General features: G+C 42.5%; 1 long non-coding RNA gene across 1 annotated transcript; it reads left to right on the forward strand.

The window, feature by feature from the left end:
• Positions 1-8,392: 8,392 nt before the first annotated feature.
• On the forward strand, positions 8,393-16,783 carry LOC141510959 (uncharacterized). The gene is made up of 3 exons (XR_012475211.1): positions 8,393-8,641; positions 8,852-8,913; positions 16,555-16,783. It is a non-coding gene; the product is annotated as an uncharacterized LOC141510959 (long non-coding RNA).
• Positions 16,784-23,778: the final 6,995 nt, after the last annotated feature.

Here is a 23,778-nt window from a genome sequence, read left to right on the forward strand (position 1 = left end):
CAAATAAATAGATTAGTTAAATAAAATTATCATTTAAAAATTATGTTGGCTTTATCCATTAACAATAAATATTTAGATCTGAGTTTATTTGCATAAAAAGTGTTTTATGTTTATATTCATATAATTCCTGTGTCTGTTTTATCTCTCAAATATTTTATACCATCTATTTTAAATGATTAAAAACAATATTAAATAATATTGCTGTTACACAGTATAGTTTCTGTTTTTCACTTTTGATTAAATCTGGGGTGGCTAGGTGGCACAGTGGATAGGGCACCTGAGTCAGGAATACTGGAGTTCAAATCCGACCTCAGACTCTTAATGATTACCTAGCTGTGTAGCCTTGGGCAAGTCACTTAACCCCATTTGCCTTGCAAAAACCTAAAAAAAAAAGAAATTTTTGATTAAATCTGTTTTAACTCTAACTTTGTCTAAGATCATGATTACTATCTCTAATTTTTTTACATACTAAATTCTACTCCTGCCCTTTATATCATCTTTTTGTATCTCTCATTTTATGTTTCCTAAAAGCAACAAATTGTTGAATTCAAATTTTTAATCTGTTTTTTGGCTTCAGTTTTATGGATAAATTTGTTCCATTCTAAGCTACCCTTATTTGTGTATTTTTTATTTTATTTTTTTTTAGGTTTTTGCAAGGCAATGGGGTTAAGTGACTTGCCCAAGGCCACACAGCTAGGTAATCATTAAGTGTCTGAGGCTGGATTTGAACTCAGGTACTTCTGACTCCAGGGCCGGTGCTCTATCCACTGAGCCACCTAGCAGCCCCCTTATTTGTGTAATTTTCCTCTTCCTAATTTTCCTAACTAGCCTTCTCATCTTATTTACTGGATCCCTCCTCACTCCTCTGCTTTAATTCTACTCATCACCTTGCCCTCCCATTCCTTAACCTACCTACCCCTCTAAGAATCCCTCCCTTATTCTCTCCCTCAACCCTTTCCTCTTGCTCTCTTATTTCTTTCTGAATTTTGAAATATGTATATATATATATATATATACATATATATATATATATATACACACACACATACATAAAATGTTGTTCCCTTTTTAACCCATTCCCAATGACAGTAATGTTTCAGCAGTATCTGCCCTCCCCCAACTAGATTTTTTTTGTCTCATTTGTATGAGATAACTACTTCTTTTAATCTTTCTACTTCTTTTTATCTCTCCCATCTCTGCTCAATCAAAAACCTTCCTTTCAAACTACTTAAATAAAAATGACAGTCATAAAGGAACTAACAATATTTTCATATATCAGAAGTAAATAATTTAACCTATTGAGTCCCTTATAATTAGTTACTAATATTAATATTTCTCCTGTATATTATACATTTAATTTTCCCTTAAATTCTACTATTTTTGTCACAAATACCTTAAAGTCAAATATCCATTTTTAAAATTTCATTCAGGATTATACTTAACTTTGCCGGGTAAGCTACCATTGGTTGTAACCCCAGATCTTTTGAAATAAAGTATCCCAAGACTTTCAATCCTTTAGCTGCTAGGTCCTGTGCAATCCTTATTGTAGCTACATGATATTTGAATTGATTTTTTTCTTGTTGTTTCCAGTGTTTTCTCCTTCACCTGGGAGTTTTGAATTTTAGTTACGATTATCCTTCCTTCTTTTTTTTTTAAGGTTTTTGGTTTTTTGTTTGTGTTTTTGCAAAGCAAATGGAGTTAAGTGGCTTGCCCAAGGCCACACAGCCGGTGCACTGCACCACCTAGCCGCCACAAGCATTTTCTTACTGGAATCTCTTTCAGGTGGTGATTGGTAGTGTTTTTTTTCTATTTCTGTTTGCCTTCTTGATTTAAAACTTCAAGGCAATTTTTCTTGATAATTTATTGTGATATTTTACCAAGACTCTTTTTTTAAATCATAATTGTCAGGCAGTCCAACTATTCTTATATTATTTCTCCTCGATTTGTACTCCAATCAGTTGTTTTTTTCTGATGTTTTATATTCTCTTCTATTTTTTCATTCTTTTGATTTTGTTTTATTATTTCTTTGTCTTAGAAGGTCATCACTAGCTTCCCTTTACCCAGTTCTAAGGATTGATTTTTTCCTTAAGTTTTTGATTCTCTTTTTTAAGTGCATTGACTTTCTTTTCATAATTTTCTTGATTTTTAGGATATGGCTCTTGGGTTTTCCCCTTAATTTTCCCCTCAATCTCTCTTATTTGATTTTTTTTTTGCAAGGCAAATGGGGTTAAGTGGCTTGCCCAAGGCCACACAGCTAGGTAATTATTAAGTGTCTGAGACTAGATTTGAACCCAGGGACTCCTGACTCCAGGGCCAGTGCTTTGCCATCTAGCTGCCCCTCTTATTTGATTTTTAAAATGCTATTTAAGTTTTTCCAAGAAATCTTTTTATTCTTGGGACCATTTAACAATTCTTATTTAAAAAGGAGTGACTTTTAGCTCCATTATCTTACTCTGAATATGAACCCAATTCTATTTCCCCATAGGAGCCATCTATAGTTGGATTCTTTCTCCTATACTTTTTTTTTTTTTTGCTGTTGTTTAGTTTGGGGCAGCTATAATCCGGTTGGAGGCCAGAGGTATGGGGAAATAATGCCCTAAACCTCAGATCCTTCTTACTGGTTTTTTTTTCCCTGAGGTTTGACCCAGGGCTCAACCTTGGGTTCTCCTCTTCTCTCTTAAGCCAAGGTTAGAGCATCCAGTCACAATGTCCTGCAAATGACTTCAGCTGTTCCCTGGAATTGAAGCCAGGGAGTCTATTCTCCTGTACTCCTCATATGGCAGCCCAACCCAGCTGTATTTGGAGCCAAAACTCTGTCCCTAGGTGTCAAGTCTTTCCTAAGGGCTTCATAGGTTGTCTTAGGAGAACAACTGCTTTATCCTATCTTTACTTTATTTCCACTGCTCTACATTCCCTCTGAAAAAATGTTCTCTTTTTCCATGGCGAAAATTTGGAGGGTCAAAAGTTTTCTGACCTACTGTAGCACCATCTTCCCCAAGTTCTCTCATTAATGTTCTTTCTTTTTTATTTATTTAAGGCAATGGGGTTAAGTGACTTGCCCAAGGTCACACAACTAGGCAATTATTAAGTATCTGATGTAGGATTTGAACTCAGGTCCTCTGACTCCAGGGCCAGCACTCTATCCACTGTGCCACCTAGCTGCCCATTAATGTTCTTTCAAAGAGAAGCAAGAGGTTGTTCAGTCTTTCTGGTAAGGTCTCACTCTTCGTGACCCCATTTGGGGTTTTCTTGGCAAAGATACTAGAGTGGTTTTGTCATTTTCTTCTCCATCTCATTTTCTATATGGAGAAACCCCTGGGGTTAAGTGACTTGCCCAGGGTCACATAGTTAGGAAGTGTCTGAAGCCAGTGCCGTTTAGAAGCCAGAAGACTTGATTTAAGCTCTGGATAGATTGGATAAGTTTGGGAATACAGTGAAAAATGGAGTCAGAAGATCCCGGTTATGTGACTTCAGATTCCTTGGGAGAGGAGAGGGTTAGACTAGATGCTCTCTGACTGCCTCTCCATCCCATGAGTTTGGAGCTGGGCAGCTTCCAGGTTGAGAGAGGAAAGGAAGATTAAGTGCATCAAAGAAGTCAGTGGATGAACTGTATCCAGTTCATAGCAGGCGCTTGCGAGCAATGGAATAGATTATTGTGGTCGTCCTTCATTCTCAAGGATAATCAAAATGACATTCCTATGTTGGGGTCAAATACAGGGTGTCCGAGAGGCTGATCTAATACAAGCTCAGAAGCCTTTACCACAGGTCAGGTTCAAATAGGGCACAGAAGCATCTGAAATGAATTGTCTCTAAGACGACCCATTCACTTGGGAACTACTTCATTTTTGTTTCTCTCATGGAACACAGTGCCTTCTTTGATGTGGGTGCACCATACCAGGTGGTCCTTTGCCAGTGTTTCCCATGCTACACAACCAATTCCAGTCAGAATGGATAAATGAATGGGGGAGTGAGAGAAGAAATGAATGAGTGAATGAATACATCTTTCAGCTTTCTTTTATGAGTAGTTTTCCCCAATTAGAATATAAGTTCCTAGAAGGCCAACACTGTTTCTTTTTCCTTGTATCTGTATTCCTTGCCTGTTAATATGTTAAACACATAGTAAGTGCTTTTCAGACACTTGTTGATTGAGTAAATGAGCCATGAAATGAAGGAATACTTTGAGTGAATGGGCAAGCAAATGAATGAAGAAATGAACAAATCTCTCTTACGATCTTATTGGAAAAGATGGGGATGAAAATAAAGAAAGGAAAAACTAAAGAAGACTGGAGAGAGGAAAATATTCACTTAATAGAAATAACTGAGAATGGAAATTCACCTATAAAGCAGAAAAGGATAGCAGAACAGAAAACAGAATCTAGCAATATGTTACTTATAGGGGTGGCTAGGTGACGCAGTGCATAGAGCACCAGCCCTGGAGTCAGGAGTACCTGAATTCAAATCCGGACTCAGACATTTAAAAATTACCTAGCTGTGTGGCCTTGGGCAAGCCACTTAACCCCATTGCCTTGAAAAAAAAAAATCTGAAAAAAAAAGAAAGAAAAAAGAAAAAAAGTGAGGTACTAGAACAAAATTTATTATGATTCAGATAAATAGGAATAATAATACATTTCAGATAAGGTAAAGTCAATCAGTCAATAAACATCTAATAAGGGGCAGCTCAGTGGTGCAGTGGATAGAGAACCAACCCTGGAGCCAGGAGGACCTGAGTTTAAATTCGACCTCAGATACTTAATAATTACCTAACTGTGTGGCCATGGGCAAGCCACTTAACCCCACTGCCTTGCCAAAAAAAAAAAAATATATATATATATATATATATATATCTATATCTATATCTATATATCTATATCTATATATCTATATATCTATTAAGCATATGTGCCAGACACTGTTCTAAGTATAGAGGAAGCAAATATTAAAAAGTAATAATAAACCAACAAAAAAGACGTTTCTGCCTTCAAGAAGCTTATCTAATTGGGGGAAGATAATACCCAAAGGAAGCAGAAAGGGGCAAAGGAAGGTGGAAAAGGGCCTATTGGAAAAGTCAGAGAAATTCCAAAGTAATGCTGCCAAGTGAAAAATGAGAAGTCTGAGCTGAGTTCTCTCCTTAAATGGAGGGTTTGGAGTTCATGATTCCATTCTTCAATCAGAGAGATAGAGAGAGTGATAAAAAGGTACAGTACCAAGGCTGATGGAACTGTAAATATAGATATGATAAGATCATAAGTAAGGAACACCCATTATGTCTAAAGGCACTATAGAGAACAATAAATATTGAGGCTTTTTTTAAATTTAGGTTTTTGCAAAGCAATGAGGTTAAGTGACTTGGCTAGGTAATTATTAAGTATCTGAGGCTGGATTTGAACTCAGGTCCTCCTGACTCCAGAACCAGTGCTCTATTCACTGTGCCACCAACCTGCCCCAATGCTTCATTTTTACCAAAAATAGTATAGTATCTAAAGAAAAATTTAATCAAAAGGAAGACATAGGTAGTAAAACTGTAATAGTTAGGGATCTGTGTGTACACTTTTTAAACCTAGATAAATCTAATCACAAGATCAAGAATGATAGATCTTTGGCAATTAGTGAATAAGAATAGAAAGCTGTACATTCCATCTTTACAAAAACTGACCATTTATTGGGGGCATAAAGACTTCAATAAAATGCAGAAAAGCAGAAATACTCAACATATCAGTAATAACATTAAAATGAATAATTATATTGAATATAAAGGTCTTTAGGAGAGAATTAAAAAGTAATTGGAAACTAAATAATATAATCATGTTTGTCCTTTATTTTTGTAGAAGACTATGACATCAAGGAGATGATGTCATGGTCAGGCACATGAACCAGATTTGAGGGAGGGAGTGCTGTGCTAAGCTACCAGTCTCACTTTCTCCTTCAGGGTCATCTGGGTCCAGTGGCCAGATAGGAATTAGGATGCCTGGAGACAGCCCTGGATGTGAGGTAATCAGGGTTAAGTGATTTACTCAAGGTCCTACAGCCAGTAAGAGTCAAAGCTCTGAGGTTGGATTCAAATTCTAGGTCCTCCTGACTCCAAGACTCGTGCTCTATCCACTGTACCACCTAGCTCCCCCAATAGAAGTAGTACAGGATATCATCAAAGAAATCACAATAATGAGACATCTCCAAACTTATACAATGTGCCTAAAAGCAATTCTTAGGGGAAAAGGGACATGTATATATGTATTAGATTTTTGCAAGGCAATGGGGTTAAGTGGCTTATCCAAAGCCACACAGTTAGTGAAGTGTCTGAGGCCGTATTTGAACTCAGGGACTCCTGACTCGAGGGCCAGTGCTCTATCCACTGCGCCACCTAGCCGCCCCCTAAATATATTTTTTAAAAATAAATACTACACTTTCATCAGTAAAAGGGATAAATCAATGAATTGAATACATAGGAAAAACAGTTCAAAGCAGTTGCATATTAAAAATGATTTAGTACTGGTTAAGAAATAGAAAGGTTGGGGTGACTAGGTAGCGCAGTGGATAGAGCACTGGCCCTGGAGTCAGGAGTCCCTGAGTTCAAATCCTGCCTCAGACACTTAATAATGACCTAGCTGTGTGGCCTTGGGCAAGTCACTAAAACCCATTGCATTGCAAAATCCTAAAAGAAAAAAAAAAATAGAAAGGTCAATCCCTGGAAACAGATTAAGTGTCCACCATAAAGAAGCAAACAAACAGAGTAGCAGAGTTTTCAATCAATCCAAAGGTCCCCATTATTGGGGGGAAGAAGGAATTGTTATTTGACAAAAATAGAGAAAACTCAAAATCACTTTTACAGTTCTTGAATATTGATTAGCATCTCACCCCAGACACAAGATACACTTCAAATGACTCCATGACTTACTCATAAAAGGTGTTGTTATCATAAGTAAATTAGAGGTGCACATTATTTACCTTTCAGATATATGGTTAAGGGAAGAATTCATGACTAAACCAATGATAAAATGGAGTGAGAGATCCAGGGGCCTGTCAACGTTAAAAGTAGAGGCAAAGCATCTCAGAAGTATCCCGGGGGCTGTAAAGTTTTTGCACAAACAAACCTAAGGCAGTTAAAATGAGAAGGGAGACAAGTAACAGGGGGAAAAAAATCTTTTCTACAAGTTTCTCTGAAAAACTTCTGATATTTGGGGTGGCTAGGTGGTACAGTGGACAAAGCACCAACCCTGGAGTCAGGAGTACCTGGGTTCAAATCCAGTCTCAGACACTTAATAATTTACCTAGCTGTGTGGCCTTGGGCAAGCCACTTAACCCTGTTTGCCTTGCAAAAACCTAAAAAAACCAAAAAGCTTCTGATATTCAAGATATAGGAACAATTGATTTGAGTTCATAAAATTTAAGATTCATTCTTCAAAAGATAAATGATTGATCTTCAGAGGAAAAAATCCACCAATAAATTTTGTCAGAAAAAAACCTTCTGATATTCAAGATATATGAACAATTGATTCGAGTTCATAAAATTTAAGATTCATTCTCCAAAAGATAAATGATTGATCTTCAGAGGAAAAAAAATCCACCAATAAATTTTGTCGTTTGGTCATTTTCAGTCATGTCTGTCTGATTCTTCTTGAGCCCATGTGTGACTTTCTTGACAGAGATCCTGGAATGATTTGCCATTTCCTTCTCCAGTTCATTTTATTGATGAGGAAACTGAGACCAACAGGATTAAGTGACTTTCCCAGGGTCACACAGCTAGTAAGTGTCTGAGGCCAGATTTGAACCCAGGAGGATGTCATCCCAATTCCAGGCTGGGCATTCTATCACAAGGTGCTCACCTAACTACTTACACCATAAATAGAGAAATGCAAATTAAAGCATCTCTGAGGTTCTACCTCACACTCATCAAGCTGGTAAGGATAACAGAAAAGGAAAATGGTCAATGTTGGAGGAGTTGTGCCAAAGAACGTAAAATGGCGTGTACTTTTGGACTTGACCAAAGTCTGTGTGTCCATTCTGAGATTTGTTGCTGTTGTTTTTAATTAATTAACGAGGAGAGAATAGTGGGAAGAGAGATAATAACTTCATGGAAAAGAAAAAAGCAATGCATGGGAAAAGCGAATGAAAGTGTGGATTAAAAAATTAAGGGAATGAGCAAATGAGCTGGTGAATGAATGGAAGGATGTGGGGGTGAATGAAGTTCATCTGGTCCTTGGGTTGGGGAGCAAGGAACTTCTCAAGATGGCCAGCTAAGTACAATCCAACTTTGAGGCAGGGGCCTGGCCAAAATGACCTTGGGAGAGGTTGGGGAGTTTGCTGGGAGCGGGGATGGGCCAGGGTCATTTCCCCACCCATCCTTTATGTAGGCAGCCTTGTGTCATAGAACCCCACCCTCATCCCACCCCTGCTCCAGCAAAAGCTGAGGGTAGTTGCTAGGAGCTGTTGGTCTGGATGGGCCCTCTACATCCTGCCCGTGCCCCCCGGCCCCAGGGGCTGGGCCTGGGCAGGAGGCGTTCTCGCCTGCATCGCCTCCAGTTTCGAGCGGTAGCCCAAAGAATGTTCAAGTCGAGTCGGCCGAAGTACCGGAATCAGCGTGGGAGCCCTTCCAATTTATTGACTTCCATCTCTCACCTGTGGTTCCTTCCCCATCAGCCTCTGGGTCTGTGGGCCTGGGATGGCCAGGCATTGGAGGGAGGAGGGATTAATGGAGAAAGGGAAGGAAGTAGGAAGGATGGAAAGAAAAGCCAGGTGTTCAGCTTAGCCCTGGCTTCCAGTCTGAGCCACTCAGAAGGGAGAGATCAGAGCGAGAAGAAAGACCTCAGTTGAGAGACCAGCTAGTTAAACACCCTCCCCCTTTTTTATTTTACAGAAATTTTTACAAGAAATTGAGATGCGGTGAAAGGAAGGGCCTGTCACAAGGTCACAAAGCAAGTAAGTAGCCAAGCTGGCATTCACCTCACGCTCCATTCCGCAGCTGTTGCCTGCTTCTTCTCTCCCTACCCACCCCCTGCTTTGGCAGCTTCGCCCCTAGATTCCCCAAGAGAACCCTGCATCGATACCCCTGGGGGGGCTGTACAGGCTCAGGAGGAGAGGGACAGGTGGTGGAGAAGAGAGATCAAGGAGCTTGCCCAAGTTAAAAGTGGGAGGCAAAGCCTTCTGAAGTGTCCCAGGGGCTGGGGCTGGGGCTGGGGGGGAGGGGGAAGGAAGAGGACCTGATTGTCCATTTGTAGACACTACCCTGCTCAGAGAATCTCCTGTCTACTCTGCCAGGAAGTCTTTTCAGAGCTCTCAGGTTAACCAGTCTCTTGGTTCTCTCAGCCAAGGCCCAACTGGAATTTGAATCCAGAACCTCCCAGCTCCCAGACCAGGACCCTTTGATTCTGAGACTCTGAACTCCCTCAAGGACCCTAGAATCATTCCTGGGTCCTCTGCCCATACCCCTCCACTGACACAGCTTCTTTTCCTTCTCTCCCCCAAATGAGGGGCCAGATCAAGGCCTAGCCTCACTGAATGGGCTCAGACAAGTGCCTTCTACTTCAAGGCTGTTTCCTTTTCAACTCTAATTTTCCATGTTAGCCAAGCTTCATAAGATGAAACCTTATCCTCAGGGAGCCCCTAGTCTGAAAGCATATCCCTGCCCTGGGGAGACCCTGATGTGAGGGAAGGGGATACAACCCTGCCCTGAGGAGACCCCGAGAGGGGGGACACAGTTCTGCCTTCTATCTGAGAGGAAATAACCCTGCTCTTAAGGAAACCCTGGTCTGATGGGGTTTTTTTTCATGCAACTAAGACAGGTGGGAGGGGAGGAAAATCCCAAAGAAGGGGCAGTTTCTTGGAGAGAAGACTTCTGGAAAGTGATGGAAGGTTCTCTCCTTCCCCCTTCTGTCCTCTAGCCTTTAAACACCTGCCATCATCTGGGGAGAATGTTTGTCTTCTGAGGAAAGTCTCTTGCCCTATCCTATGTGGCTTGGCCACCAGAAGTCTAACCTTGGAGCAACTATTGAGTATATCCGCTTCAGCCCTATTGGTCTCAGCTTCCTTATTGCTTTGGGGGTGATTCAGGTGCAGGAAGGTAGGCTGGCAGAGCTGGAGAGGTCCTAGAGACTGCCCCGATCAGCTATCTGTCTTACAGAAGAGGAAACTGAGGCCCAGAGCAAGATGCTCAGGGAGGCAGTGACCCAAGCCTGAACTTGATCCCAGATCCTCTGACCTCTGAGAATTTGCTCTTCTTTTGGGATCTTGGGACGTTCACTGGCTCTGCCAGCAGCATGGACTGGGGCCTGAGTACAGAAGGACCAGCCTGAGGCCTGCAGCCCCTACAGCAGGTGGGAATGTGCTGTCCCAGAGTGCTCTGTTTGTCCCTCCCTGGGCAGGAGCAAAGACCACCATTGTTGTTCGCTCTAGGGCAGGCCAGCCAGGCAGGCTACTTGGAGGAAGACGAAAGGGCAGGGAAGGAGGTTGAGGAACAAGCAATTCAATTTGAGACAGGCGGGGGACCTGGGGAAGGGACTCGAAGGCTACCAGATATCAGCCTACTTGTCGTTCTTGGTCCCCTTGCCATCCTACCCAGAGGGTTGTCCATGGGCACAGGAGGCCGCAACCAGAGGCTGCTCCCGACCAGGCAAATGCATTTCTAGGCCTTGTTCATGTGGGCCTAAAAGCGGTTCAGATCCAGGACACCAGGGGGAGGTCAAGAGCTTTTTTTTCAGCAAGGGCCCCAGGCTAGTCCAGGTACATCTGGATATCCTGGCTTTATCTGTGTTTGTAAAGCCTCTCTGGCCAGAAGGGCTCTCTAAATGAGACAGAGCCACTTGGTAGCTAATGTGTTGCCCATCCCTGGAGGTCTTCCAGAACGGCTGCATTGTTTAACTCTGGTACAGGAGACCCAAACTCTAGAAGGTCCTTTCGAGTCCTGAGAATGGGAGGGAGAATGACATCTTGTGCTTGGAGATCCTTCCTGCTTTGAGACAGAAACCTGATCTTATTCCTGGGCCCCAGCCTAGAATGACAGGATCTTGGGATTGATTTTTTTTTGTTTTTGGTTTTGGTTTTTTAGGTTTTTGCAAGGCAAATAGGGTTAAGTGGCTTGCCCAAGGCCACACAGCTAGGTAGTTATTAAGTGTCTGAGGCCGGATTTGAACCCAGGTACTCCTGACTCTAGGGCCAGTGCTTTATCCACTGTGCCACCTAGCCACCCTGGGATTGTTTTGCTGTTTGGTCCACTCTACCAGTCCTAGCTTCATTTTGGGCAATTAGAGGGTACTTTAAGTATCAGTGCTTTGCCCATGGGAGAAAGAGTAGGGTCATTAAAGGTGAACTGGAAATGTCATCTTTTCCCACTCAAGAGGAAACTGGGGACCCAGGATCAGGAGACAATCCATCCTCTCACTTCAGAAAGTCAAGAGAATTTCCTTTACTTAGTAATTCATTCATTCTTTCATTGTCATTCACTTCATTTATTCATCTATTTTACTAAGTCATTTACTTCATTTATTCATTCACCTCACTAAATTGTTTATTCATTCATTTACTGAATCATTCACTTCATTTATTCATCTATTTTACTGTCGTTCACTTCATTTATTAATTTACTTCACTGTCATTCATTTATTCATCCCTTCACTAAGTCATTCACTTCATTTATTCATTCACTTGACTAAATCATTCATTCCTTCACTGAATCATTCACTTCATTTATTCGTCCACTTTACTCATTCATCCATTGTCTGACTCACTCATTCCCCATCTTATACTCAGGACCACTGCAATTGCTGTTGGTGGGTCTGCCTGCTTTGAGACTCCCCAGCACCCCAACCCCCACCCCATGCCAATCTCTCCTCCTTTCAGCCACCAAACTGATTTTCCTAAATTGTGGGTCTGACCATGTCATACACCTCCTCCTGTCATAAACTCCAGAGGTTATCTATTACCTCCAGAATCAAATACAAAATTCTGTTTGCCATTCAGAGCACTTCATAGCCGGCTCCCCCTTCCTTTGCAGCCGTCTTCTGTTTCCCTGTATCCAGAGAACCATTGACACTGATTTTCTTGCAATTCTTCTGTAGAGAGGGGGGGAAGAAAACAAGCACTCTTCAAATATTATTCCATTTGATGGACAGGAAATTCCTTACCCCTCTTCCAGGCAGCTTTCTGATTGACCCCCAGGACTGCTCCCATTCTTCAGCTCTACTTCCTTTGAGTCCCAGTTAAAATCTCAGTTTCCCCAAGAGGCATTCCTGGATGCTGACCCCATCCCCTGGGCTGAGGTTTGCGTGTTGTACAGAGCATTTTGGGACTTGACTGGGAGTGCCTGGAGAGCAAAGACTCTTGTCTTCCCAACATTTATTCACTGACTCTGTTTCTGTATCTGTGTCACACATACACTGGGGACTGAGGCTGGGAGGCCTGGAACCCAGGATGTTGTCTCTCTCTCTCTCTCTCTCTCTCTCTCTCTCTCTCTCTCTCTCTCTCTCTCTCTCTCTCTCTCTCTCTCTCTCTCTCTCTCTCTCTCTCTCTCTCTCTCTCTCACACACACTCACACACACACACACACACACTCCCCAGAGGGGGTGAGGGGGACTGTGGGAGTCAGTGACGTCAGCCCCTCCAGGCTATTTCTGGCTCCAGGTCGGTGAATTCCTGCTTCTCTCTTGGCCTCTCTTCCAGAAACCATGTCTAATCCTGGCCCACTGCCTGGGGTGGCGGGAAGACTTCAAGAATGACAAGACCTATCCCACCCCCTCTCGCATATCCTCAATCTCAGCAATTAGGGGTGGGGGTAGGAAGGGCCATAGCAGGGGGAGAGGGGTTGTCAGTCACCCCCATGACTCAGGCCTCACTGTCTCCAGAACTAACCCTGACCCTGTCATTCAAAGCCTCCAGGACATTGTCTCCAACTTGGGTGCCAGTGGCAAGGTTGTAGAGCATGTTACAGACAAGACAGCATCTCCTCTCAGCCTGGAGAGGGAGGGCTGACAAGTTTTATCTCCATTTTACAGGTGGAAAATCACGGATTTCCCATAATACAGTGAACCCAGGCCAACCTCATGTTGGGTGATCCCAGGCTGGGGCAGGTCCACATGATGCTCTTCCTGACTAGCAAGTTACTAGCCCCCCCCCCCCAGTCTCTGTGGATCTGGGGCTTCCCTTGAGCTTGTACTTCCTTAATCCTTGTTATAGCATGCCAGGATATACCAGGATATAGTCTACCCTTGTTCTAATATACCAGGCCCTTGTTATAGGGGGACTTGGGCTAAATGGACAATTGAAATAGTGCCTGCCCTCAAGGAACTTCCACTCTTGCTGCAGTAAATATAAAACACAGTGGATAAGGACCAGGACCAAACACATATGCTGTTCATTTCCCTCCCATGTACATTTTCAACTCTTCATCTTTTCTCCAAACTTGTTCTTCCTCCTCTATCTTCAGTGGCACCTCCAGCCTCTCTCCCTTCCATTGTTGTGTGTGTGTGTGTGTGTGTGTGTGTGTGTGTGTGTGTGTGTGACTGTCTGATTCATCCCCTTCCTCTACTCACATAACCACCCTTGTAGTTCAAATAGTCATACCCCCTTGCCTGGACTTCTTCCAATTATCTGAAATGGCTGCTGAAATAGCTCCCTCAAACCTTCTCTTCCTACCTCCAGCCCCTCCCTCCTCATTCTATTTTTTTTCTTTTTGTGAGGCAGTAGGGTTAAGTGACTGGCCTAAGGTCACATAGCTAGGTATATGAGCTCCTAGTCTGGGGGGGGGGGGAGATCATCTAGGCAGCTGCAGCGCAGTCTTAAGATCAGGATATGGCTCTTTGGCAGGAAGGGCTTCCTCAGACCCCAGGGAAAGATAGATCCTTGGAGGAAGCCTTTGGTTTGGACTTTAAAGAATGGAGAGGACAGAATTTCTCCAGGTTGCAGGCCTCATCTGCCTGCCTTCCAGTTCTTGCATTGGACAGGAGTGCATGATGTCCTTCTCTGAAATCTTCAGTGGCTTTCGATTGCCCCTTACAGAGTTCACTCCTGGTTTCTTCCCCATCAACAATGGCCCTTCCTCAAATCCTACCCAAGACCAGGGTTTTGAGGGAATTGTTGTTCTTACTTTACAGATGGGAAAATCCAGGCCCAGAGAGAGAGACAGAAAAAAGTGCTCAAGGTCATGTAGCCTAAGGAAGTCAGGGAAGAGTCTGACCTAAAACACAGACCTCCTGCCTGGAAAGGGTGGGTAGTATAGAATCTGGCAAACGAGTTGGGCAGAGTCGGGCAGAGGGAAGCCCTGGGCCATGGGGAGCGGGAAGCTCTTTGAGGAGTCCAGGTGCTTGGGGCCTTGGGGCCTGGCTGCCTCCCTCAGGCAGATCTTGCTATTCCCTGTTCTGTTTGCCACAGGAAAAGCAGGTTTGGCAGCTCCAGGAAGATGGGGAATAAGAGGGAGGGGAAGGACACGGCTGCCCTGAAGCCAGGTGTCCAAGGTTTCCAGGACAGGCAGGACAGAAACATCCATGCAGGGCCCAGTCAGGTGTTCTCTTCAGAGCACTGGAACGGGAACCAGAAGACCTGGGACTGGGATTTACTTGTGCAGCCTTGGAAAGCCTCTTCTGTTGCCCTGTTTCCTCATCTGGAGAGTAAATGAGTTGAGCCCCTCTGAGCCCATTGGGATTAAGGTTGAGGTCTCCTCTAGAGGCAATTTAAAAGAAATTTGTTCTCAACACCTCATTTAGAGTAGTGCGCATTACAATTTAAGGAGAAAAGTGAAAAAACAAGTGTGTCCAGAAGAAGGTAGACAAGATGGCCAATGCTTGTGTTCTGTGTCTTTGGAGTTTGTACTTGCAAACTTTGGTTTGTTTTTTGCAAGGCAATGTGACTTGCCCAAGGTCACAGAGCTAGGCAATTACTTGCAAACTTTGAAGAAGGAACTTTCCCAAAGTCCCACAAAGGAAGGGTCTGCCTGAGGAGGTGGAGGGTCTACTCCCCATGAGGCCTGTTTCTCCTAGGTTGGCCCCAGCTATAGTCCTATGCCGCTGAGCATGGGGCTGGAAACTCTGGAGGGCTTCCAAGTTGGATGTGGATAAGTGCCTTTCTCCCCCACTGGACCTCAGTTTCCAGGCCCTGAGGATCTAGCCTTCATTGACTTTTTTTTTGTAAGGCAGTGGGGTTAAGTGGCTTGCCCAAGGCCACACAGCTAGGTAATTATTAAGTGTCTGAGGTCGGATTTGAACTCAGATACTCCTGACTCCAGGGCCGGTGCTTTATCCACTGCGCCACCTATCTGGCCCTCTTCATTGACTCTTGCTGAGTTGGTTCCTTGTTGGTTTTATCATGTCCCACACCTATCAGTAACAGGAAATTCAAATGGGGTCACACAATGTGATTCATGTCAACCTAGGCTAGGCTCTGGTCTAAGAGTTCTGATCCACCCCAAGGGCCCTCTATTCTGGGTCCTGCTCTTTCCTCCTCAGTGAGTCAGGAAACCCGGGGGCACTTTGGGCAGCCGTAGGAAAACAGGAATGGAGAGGGGTTGGTGTGGAGGAATGACAAGGGTCAGTGGCAGACACTATGCCCTCCCCTTTCTGGGCCTCAGTTTCCTCCTCAGTCTAAAGAATGGGCTTGGCCCTGAATCAGTCTTGGTCCTAAGATGTCGACATGACCCCCAGCTCCAGTTTCCTGCAAGCTGGGAGTCTGGGCTATCTTCAGGCTGCATCTGAAGCTGAGGGGCCTGCTGAGTGTGGGTCCTCAGGCTCCTGTCCCTTTCAGGTTACTTGGTGCCTTGCCTTTTGGCCTGGAAAACTACTAGCTTTGGGGAGTAGAGGAACATGTATGTGATGTCCTGGGCAAGAAAATTAGATTCAATTTAACTTAGTCTCATTCTAGTGTCCTTGACTTGTTCCATGCTTAGACAAGTCCCAGATTCTTTCCTCAGTTGCAAAATGGAGATTCTCAACTCTTTCTCTAGTGCTCTTAGGTTCCAGTATATTATATTCACCAAGATCTTTTCCTTGGGATTGGGAACACAGAAGGGAAACTGCCTGTCCTCAAAGGACTCACATTGCCCGGGCAGGGTGCTGACCAAGGACCTTAAATAGGAGATAGGTTTGAACCTCAGACTCTCTGAGCTGGGTGGAGCCACTCAACTGCAGCATTTTTCCAGCCCCCCATAGTTCCCTGCATTTCATAGAGGCAAGGCAGCCCTACCCATCAATGAGGTACTAAACAAGGGACTCTAAGTTAAAATAATCTGCTGGTTACTGTATCATTTAAATATTTTCCCCTTTGAAGATGGGTTTGAGAAAGTGAAGCTTTCAGTTGGAAATTCAAACTATAAAGTAATATGATGGTGCTTCTGTCCTCTATTTTACCATGAGCATTTATCTAAGGAGATAATCAGTATTCAGATGGAGGAGGGAGCCCTTGATCCCTGGAAACCTTAGAGATAAATATATCTTCTGAAGAGTCAAGTCAAGGTCATGACTAGTCATAAGGGATATCTTTCTTTCTCCTTCACTCCTCAAACAATTCCAGTTACAGTACCCATAGACCCCAAAGCTCAAATGTTGGAGGTAACTGATGGCTCCTTGCTCCCCCTACCAGTCACTGCTCTGGAACCCCTGTGAAGTGAGGAAATCTGGAAAAACATCATCCACAGCTATTATAGCAGCAACCTTTCCAGTATAAAACCAGGAAATTGGGAATGCCTCACAAGTGACCTGATGCTGCAGGTATCTCAAGTTACAGACTCCCAGACTAGCACCATCCCGGAACTTCAGTCGTCCTGAAAACCTCATTGGCTCCTGGGAAATAATAAAATCTCATTGATGCATGTTTTTTTTCCTGTGAACTCTCTGTTTACAATTTCTATGATGATTTCACACACCATACACGCATGCATACAGTCACTTAGATAAGCATTTGCTCTAGAGGTAGGAGGTGAAGCCAGGATGTCAGAAGAGCAGGAAAAGAGTATCAAGACCTATTTTTCCATCTCTGATGGCCTGAGCAGGAAAGTTGAGTTCAATTTAATTTAGTTTCATTCTAGTGTCCCTGATGTGCTCCATGATCTTGGATAAGTCCCAGAGTCTTGGTTTCTTACGCTACAAAATGAAGATACTCAATTCTTTTCTCTAGCATCCTTAGGCTTCCAGTTTAATTATATCTTGGTACTGGGATCACAGAAGGGAAACAGTGGCTGTCCTCAAGTGACTCAAATCCCACTGGGCAGAGTGCCCCAGCTGTTCCAGACAGCTCTAGAAATTGCACCACACCATCCCAATCAGAAAGAAAAAAAAAAATCACAGTGAATCACTTTTCGAGTACAGGTCAGCAGAAAACACAAAGATTTTGGATCCAGGACTGGGTCCTGCTAAGAGAACACTGGGGTGAATATTCCAGCATTGGAAGAGACTATAGCATCAAGATCCAGCACAATCCCAGATCCAGCAGGAATAGGGGTTAACTGACAGATTCCAGATGATTCCAATAGGCTCATGATGAAGCATGTTACCTATTCTCCTAAAAGAGACTTAATGTTCTCATGTAGACAGATACTTTTTTGGTATTTGTTTTGCTTGACTATACATGCTTGTAATGGGTTTTGTTTTTCTTGCTTTCTCAATTAGAAGGTGGATTGGGAAGGGAGGGAGATAAAGTTTCATCTAATTTTAAAATATAGGAAGTAAAATGGGTAGGATCAATTTTCCTTCTCATTTTGGGAATAACCTATGGACCCCAAGATAGCCCTAAACCAGAGGTCATCCAATATAATCTAGTCACGAACATGGCAACAATGTTGAGATAGGAAGGGCAAATATTTTACCCATTTTATAAATGAGGAAACTGAGACTCAGGCCAAGTGATTGGTCATGATCACAACTAGGAAGTGGGACAAAGTCAGGTCTTTAGCCTAAGCCTCATGACTCCAAGGTCAGTGAATTTTGCTCTCTGCCTCCCTCCAAGGGTTTTTTGGAGAATACTTTGAGTTCAATGGCTCTGGGATCTCATGTACAGGTATAATCCTCAGTGGTGCAGAGAACAACTCATCCACGAGTGCCTCTCCAGTGGGACCCTTGTATGTGCCCTAGCGTAGGATGGACACAGTACCTAGCCAAGATACTATGAGACTTTATCTCCTTCTTTTGACATAGACCAACAATTGAGGACATGGATTACTCATTGATTATCGTTGGTTCTTGACATGTGAAGAGAATATCCCAGAATTTAAGAATTGGAAAAGATCTCAGCAGTCACTTAGTTCAATCCATGCTCAGAAGGGATCCTCACCGTGATACACTGGGCAGGTGGTCACTTGACTTTTGCTTGGAGAATTTCAGAGAGGGGAGATTCCCCAGTGCCCAAGGAATCCAGTTTCACTTTTGGACACTGGATCCCTGCTAGCTATTGTCCTTATCTTACCTCCCTTTTCAGACAAATTCAATGGAGCTTGAACTGCCTACACTCTCTACCTCCTTTTTCCTCTCCTCTCATCCATTTCTTAACTCTCTGCAGTCTAACTTCTGATCTCATCATTCAATCTAAACTTTCTCCAAAGTTACCTTTAATTGCTAAATCTAATGACTTCTTCTCAGCCCTCATCCTTCTTGATCTCTTCAGTATGTGACAATGTCTGTCTCCCTCTCTCCCTGAAAACTGTCTCTCTCTAGGTCTCTTAGGTCTGTCTGACCCCGACTGGTCAGTCTCTTTGGATAGATCTTTATCTGTGTTATACCAACTATGAATGGACCCTAGACCTCTCTCTTGGGTCCTCTTTTGTTGTCTACAGTCTACAGTCTTTCTCATTAGCTCCCAAATGATAATCTTTAGATGACTCATGGATCTATAGATTTGTCCTCATTCTCTTCTGAGTTCAGTCTCCATTACCAGTTTTATATTGGATATGTCAAACTCGATTCCAGGAATAACTCATTCAACACATCCAAAACAGATCAAATTCTCCTCTCTTCCCAACTTTCCTATTTTTGTTGAGGTCTCCACCATCCTTCTATTCTCCAAGATTTAAAACCCTAGTGTCATCCTTGACTGTTCCTGCTTTCTCACCTCATGTCAAGAACCAGCTAATAAATTCTGTCATTTCTACTTTTTTTTAGTTGTTTGGTTTTTCTTTTTTTTTCTATAAGGCAATGGGGTTAAGTGGCTTGCCCAAGGCCACACAGCTAGGTCATTATTAAGTGTCTGAGACTGGATTTGAACCCAGGTACTCCTGACTCCAGGGCCGGTGCTTTATCCACTGCACCACCTAGCCGCCCGTCATTTTTACTTCTGCAATATCTATTATTGTTCTCATTCTTTGTAATCACGTAGCTGCCAACCAAGTTCAGACCCTCAATATTTTTCCCCTCAACTTCTCCAATAGCCCCCTAGTTGGTCTTCCTGACTCCTGTCTCTTACTGTCTCAAAACCATCCTTCACACAGCCACCGCCAAGATTTCTTTATAGCATAGGTCTGGTCACATTTTCTCCCACCACCTCACTCAATAATCGAGTGCCTCCCTATTTTTATTACCTCCAGGACCAAATATAGACTCTGGTGCTTGGTACTGAAATTTTTAAAATTCATTGACCTTGGAGTCATGAGACCTAAGTTGAAGACCTAACTTTGTCCCACTTCCTAGCTGTGATTGTAACAAATCACTTAACCTGAGCCTGTTTCCTCATTTATAAAATGGGTATAATATTTGCCCTCTCTACCTCAACATTGTTTTTTTTTAACATTTTTTAAAATTTTGTTTATTTTAAGGCAATGGGGTTAAGAGTGACTTGCCCATGGTCACACAGTAGGCAATTATTAAGTGTCTAAGGTCACATTTGGACTCAGGTCCTCCTGACTCCAGGGCCAGTGCCACTGCACCACCTAGCTGCCCCTCTACCTCAACACTGTTGCCATGTACATTGGCTACATTGTACTGGATGACTTCTGATTTAGGGCCATCTTGGGGTCTGTAAATTATTCCCCAAATAAAAAGGAAAATTGAATCTCCCCATTTTACTTCCTATATTTTAAAATTAGATGAAATTTTATCTCCCTCCCATCCCAACCCACCTTTTAATTGAGAAAGCAAGAAAAGCAAAACCCCTGTTACAAACGTGTATAGTCAAGCAAAACAAATTCCTACCTTTCCAAATTTCTTACACATTACTCCCCTCCTTATACTCAATAGTCTAGCCAGAGTGGAAAACTCATTGTTCCTCATACATGATACACCAACTCCCAGAGCTGTGTCTTTGCACCAGCTGCCCCCCATGCCTGGAATGAATGGTCTCCTCACATGCACCTCTCATCATTCTTGGTCTCTTTCAAGACATAGTTCCAACACCATATTCTTCAAGAATCCCTTCTGATTCTCTCAGTTGCTAGAGGCCAAACTATCTTATTTTCATTTTATATATGTAACATTTTGTATTTGTAATTTGATCATGCCCAAGTCACCTAGGAGGGAGGCACCACATGGGAGGTGCCAGGGAACTTCTGTAAAGAGAGGGCATCCTCTATGAGTGAGAATGGTCACTTTACATTGACTGTGTAGCCAGAACAGCCTATCTTTTTTTTTTAAAAAATAGAAGATTTTATTTATTTTGAATTTTACTAATCTCCTTTTCCCTCCCCCCACCCCCCACAGAAGGCAATTTGCCAGTCTTTACATTGTTTCCATGGTATACATTGATCCAAATTGAATGTGATGAGAGAGAAATAACATCCTTAAGGAAGAAACATAAAGTATAAGAGATAGAAAAATTACATAATAAGATAATGGTTTTCTAAAAAAAAATTAAAGGTAATTGTCTTAGGTCTTTGTTCAAACTGCACAATTCTTTCTCTGGATACAGATGGTATTTGCCATCACAGAGAGCCCCAAATTATCCCTGATTGTTGCTGATGGAATGAGCAAGTCCATCAAGGTTGATCATTGCCCCCATGTTGCTATTGGGGTGTACAATCAGAACAGGCCTATCTTTGAAAAACTATCAGGTTGTATCCTTCTTCTGGCAGCAATCACAGAGAAGTTTCCGTTTACTTAGAGTCCAGATCTCATAAACTACGTTGGAAGGGCTCCTCCCACTTTGGGGCCTAGGTTTGGAAATAGGCTAGCTGGTCTGGGTCTTTTTCAATGGCTTTTTTCAGTTCCAGACGCAAGTGGTAGGGTTCCTGGACTAGGAATTCAAGCGATGGTGACCTTGAAAGCAAGATTAGATATTGCTGTTAACCTAGAAGGGAAGAACTGAGAAACCAACCAGGTGGCTGGGAGGGAAGACCAGGAGGCTTTAGACTTAGAACCTGATGGGAATGGTGTCATAGAGTAATCGAGTTACAGCTTAAGTTGTGAATATAATTCTCCTCTCCTTGCCAGAGGTTAAGGTGGGGTACAAGGGATTATAACCCACTCAGGTGTTGGGGGGAATGATTTTGTTCATTCCTGCGGTACCTTTCAAGTAAATCTTCTAAACTAATCTGATATTAAGATAGACCTGGGGTTCTATAGGCCTGTAAAATTGGGAGAACATCATCCATGGGGGGGGGGGTTGAGCCAATGGCAGATATACTAGACATCCTCCCCAACCCATCATAAGAGCACCAAGACCTTTTTGGAATGTAAATTGTCATATTATCTATATAACAGAATGTCTTTGCATGATTACTCTAAGATGTATCATTTACATGTTATCATTATTCTCCCAGAAATAGACTCTACATCCCCTTTCATGTGGGTATGTGTATCAGTCAAGCACTCTACCCTTGCTCATAGTGACTGGCTCATTGGCCAGTCATGGATTACATCACCATTACCACCACCACTACCAGCACCACAATCATCATCATCGTCTCCATCATCACCATTACCATAATCAAATACTCCCACCATCAATATCAATATCATCACTACCATCATCATCAACACCCCCAACACCACTTTCATCTCCATCAACTATAACTATCACCACCATCCACTTCCTTCTCTTCCCTTTCTTCTCCTCCTCTTCCTCCTCCCATACAGCTCAAGCAAAGGTGCTATTTCAAATCCTTTCTCTAATAACCCCACTTACCTTCCTTGAACACCCTCTGTTCAGTTGACATTTAGCTTTCCTGACAGTTTCTACAGGGCTGTGCTATGCTTATATCCAACCTCTGTTAACTGCATTTGCTGTATATCTCTTTGCTCCCAGGTTTAAAAACAATTAGTCCCAATTAGTGCAAATAATGACTCCCCAGAAGTAGTTGCATTATTCAAAATCACACTGTATATTTCCTTGCTTCTTTTTCTTTTTCTTTTTGCAAGGCAATGGGGTTAAGTGGCTTGCCCAAAACTACACAGCTGGGTAATTATTAAGTGTATGAGGTCAGATTTGAACTCAGGTACTCCTGACTCCAGGGCTAGTGCTCTATCCACTGCTCCACCTAGCTGCCCCAATACATTGTATATTTCCATTGATCTGGAACCAATGATAATATTGGTATACATTTATTTACATATTGTCTTCCCCATTATAGTCTAAACTCCTTGACACTATCATTTGCTTCTTTCTGTGTTAATAAATGTTTGAGTTGGGACAGCTAGGTGGTACAGTGAATAAAGTACCAGTCCTAGAGTCAGGGGGCCCTGAGCTCAAATCCAGTCTCAGACACTTAATTACCTAGCTGTGGAGCCTTGGGTGAGTCATTTAAACCCATTGCCTTGCAAAAAAATCAAAACAAACAAAAATAAATGTTTGAGAAATGATTTTTAATTAATAAATTATCATAGCTTCAAATACTATAAATTTGCATATATAAGACCACTTAACAGTATTCATTAGTCTTACTAATCAGGACCTAATTGTATCTTTCCTTTTTGAAAAAGTCACTTTTATCTCCCAATATAACTTTTCCTCTTTCCCCTCCCTCTCTCAGAGGAACACAATAAAAAATAGGGGAGGAAATCAGTTGCACAAAACTACATTGCCTAAATTTGAAATTAAATGCTGAGTCCCATACCCATAATCTCTCCTATTCTGCAAAAAATAAAAGGAAAAAATGACTTCTCCTATATTTTCATGGGGACCAAAGTTAGTCATTCAGAATAATTTATTTTTATTCTTTCCATTTACATGGTTGGAACCATTGGATAGAATGTTTTTTGTTTTTAGATCTTTGCAAGGCAAATGGGGTTAAGTGGCTTGCCCAAGGCCACACAGCTAGGTAATTATTAAGTGTCTGAGACCGGATTTGAACCCAGGTACTCCTACCTCCAAGGCCGGTGCTTTATCTACTATGCCACCTAGCCACCCCCAGATAGAATGTTTTCCTGATTCTGTTTCATTTTGTACATACATGTCTTCCTCATCTTCTCTGAGTTACAAATTAATTCAAGTACGATAGGAAGAGAAGTGGTCATTTGGGGAGAAAAAAAATCTTTGCTTCAATTTATACCTGTTAAGGGTCTGATATCCAAGATATATGGGGGAACTAACATAAATGTATTCCCCAAAGCCATTTCCCAAAAGATGGGTGTCAGAGGTTATGAACAAAGAGTTCTCAAGAATTTCAAACTACTAACAACAATACAAAAGAATGTTCCAAATCACTAAAGGCAAGTGAAAACAACACTGAGGTTTCACTAGAACCCCAGCAAACTGGTGAAGATGAGAAAAGATGGGACTAGTCCATGTTGGAGGGGTTCTGGAAAGACAGGTTTTCCAAAGTCCATTTGGTGGAGCTGCAAATCAGCCCAGCCATTCTGGAACAATTGGGAACTACACTAAAAAATGACTAAACCATCTATGCTCTTTGACCCAGAGATCCCACTGTTAGGCATATCCTTAAAGGAA

The sequence above is a fragment of the Macrotis lagotis genome, chromosome 2 (assembly GCF_037893015.1).
Source record: "Macrotis lagotis isolate mMagLag1 chromosome 2, bilby.v1.9.chrom.fasta, whole genome shotgun sequence".
Classification (NCBI taxonomy): domain Eukaryota; kingdom Metazoa; phylum Chordata; class Mammalia; order Peramelemorphia; family Peramelidae; genus Macrotis; species Macrotis lagotis.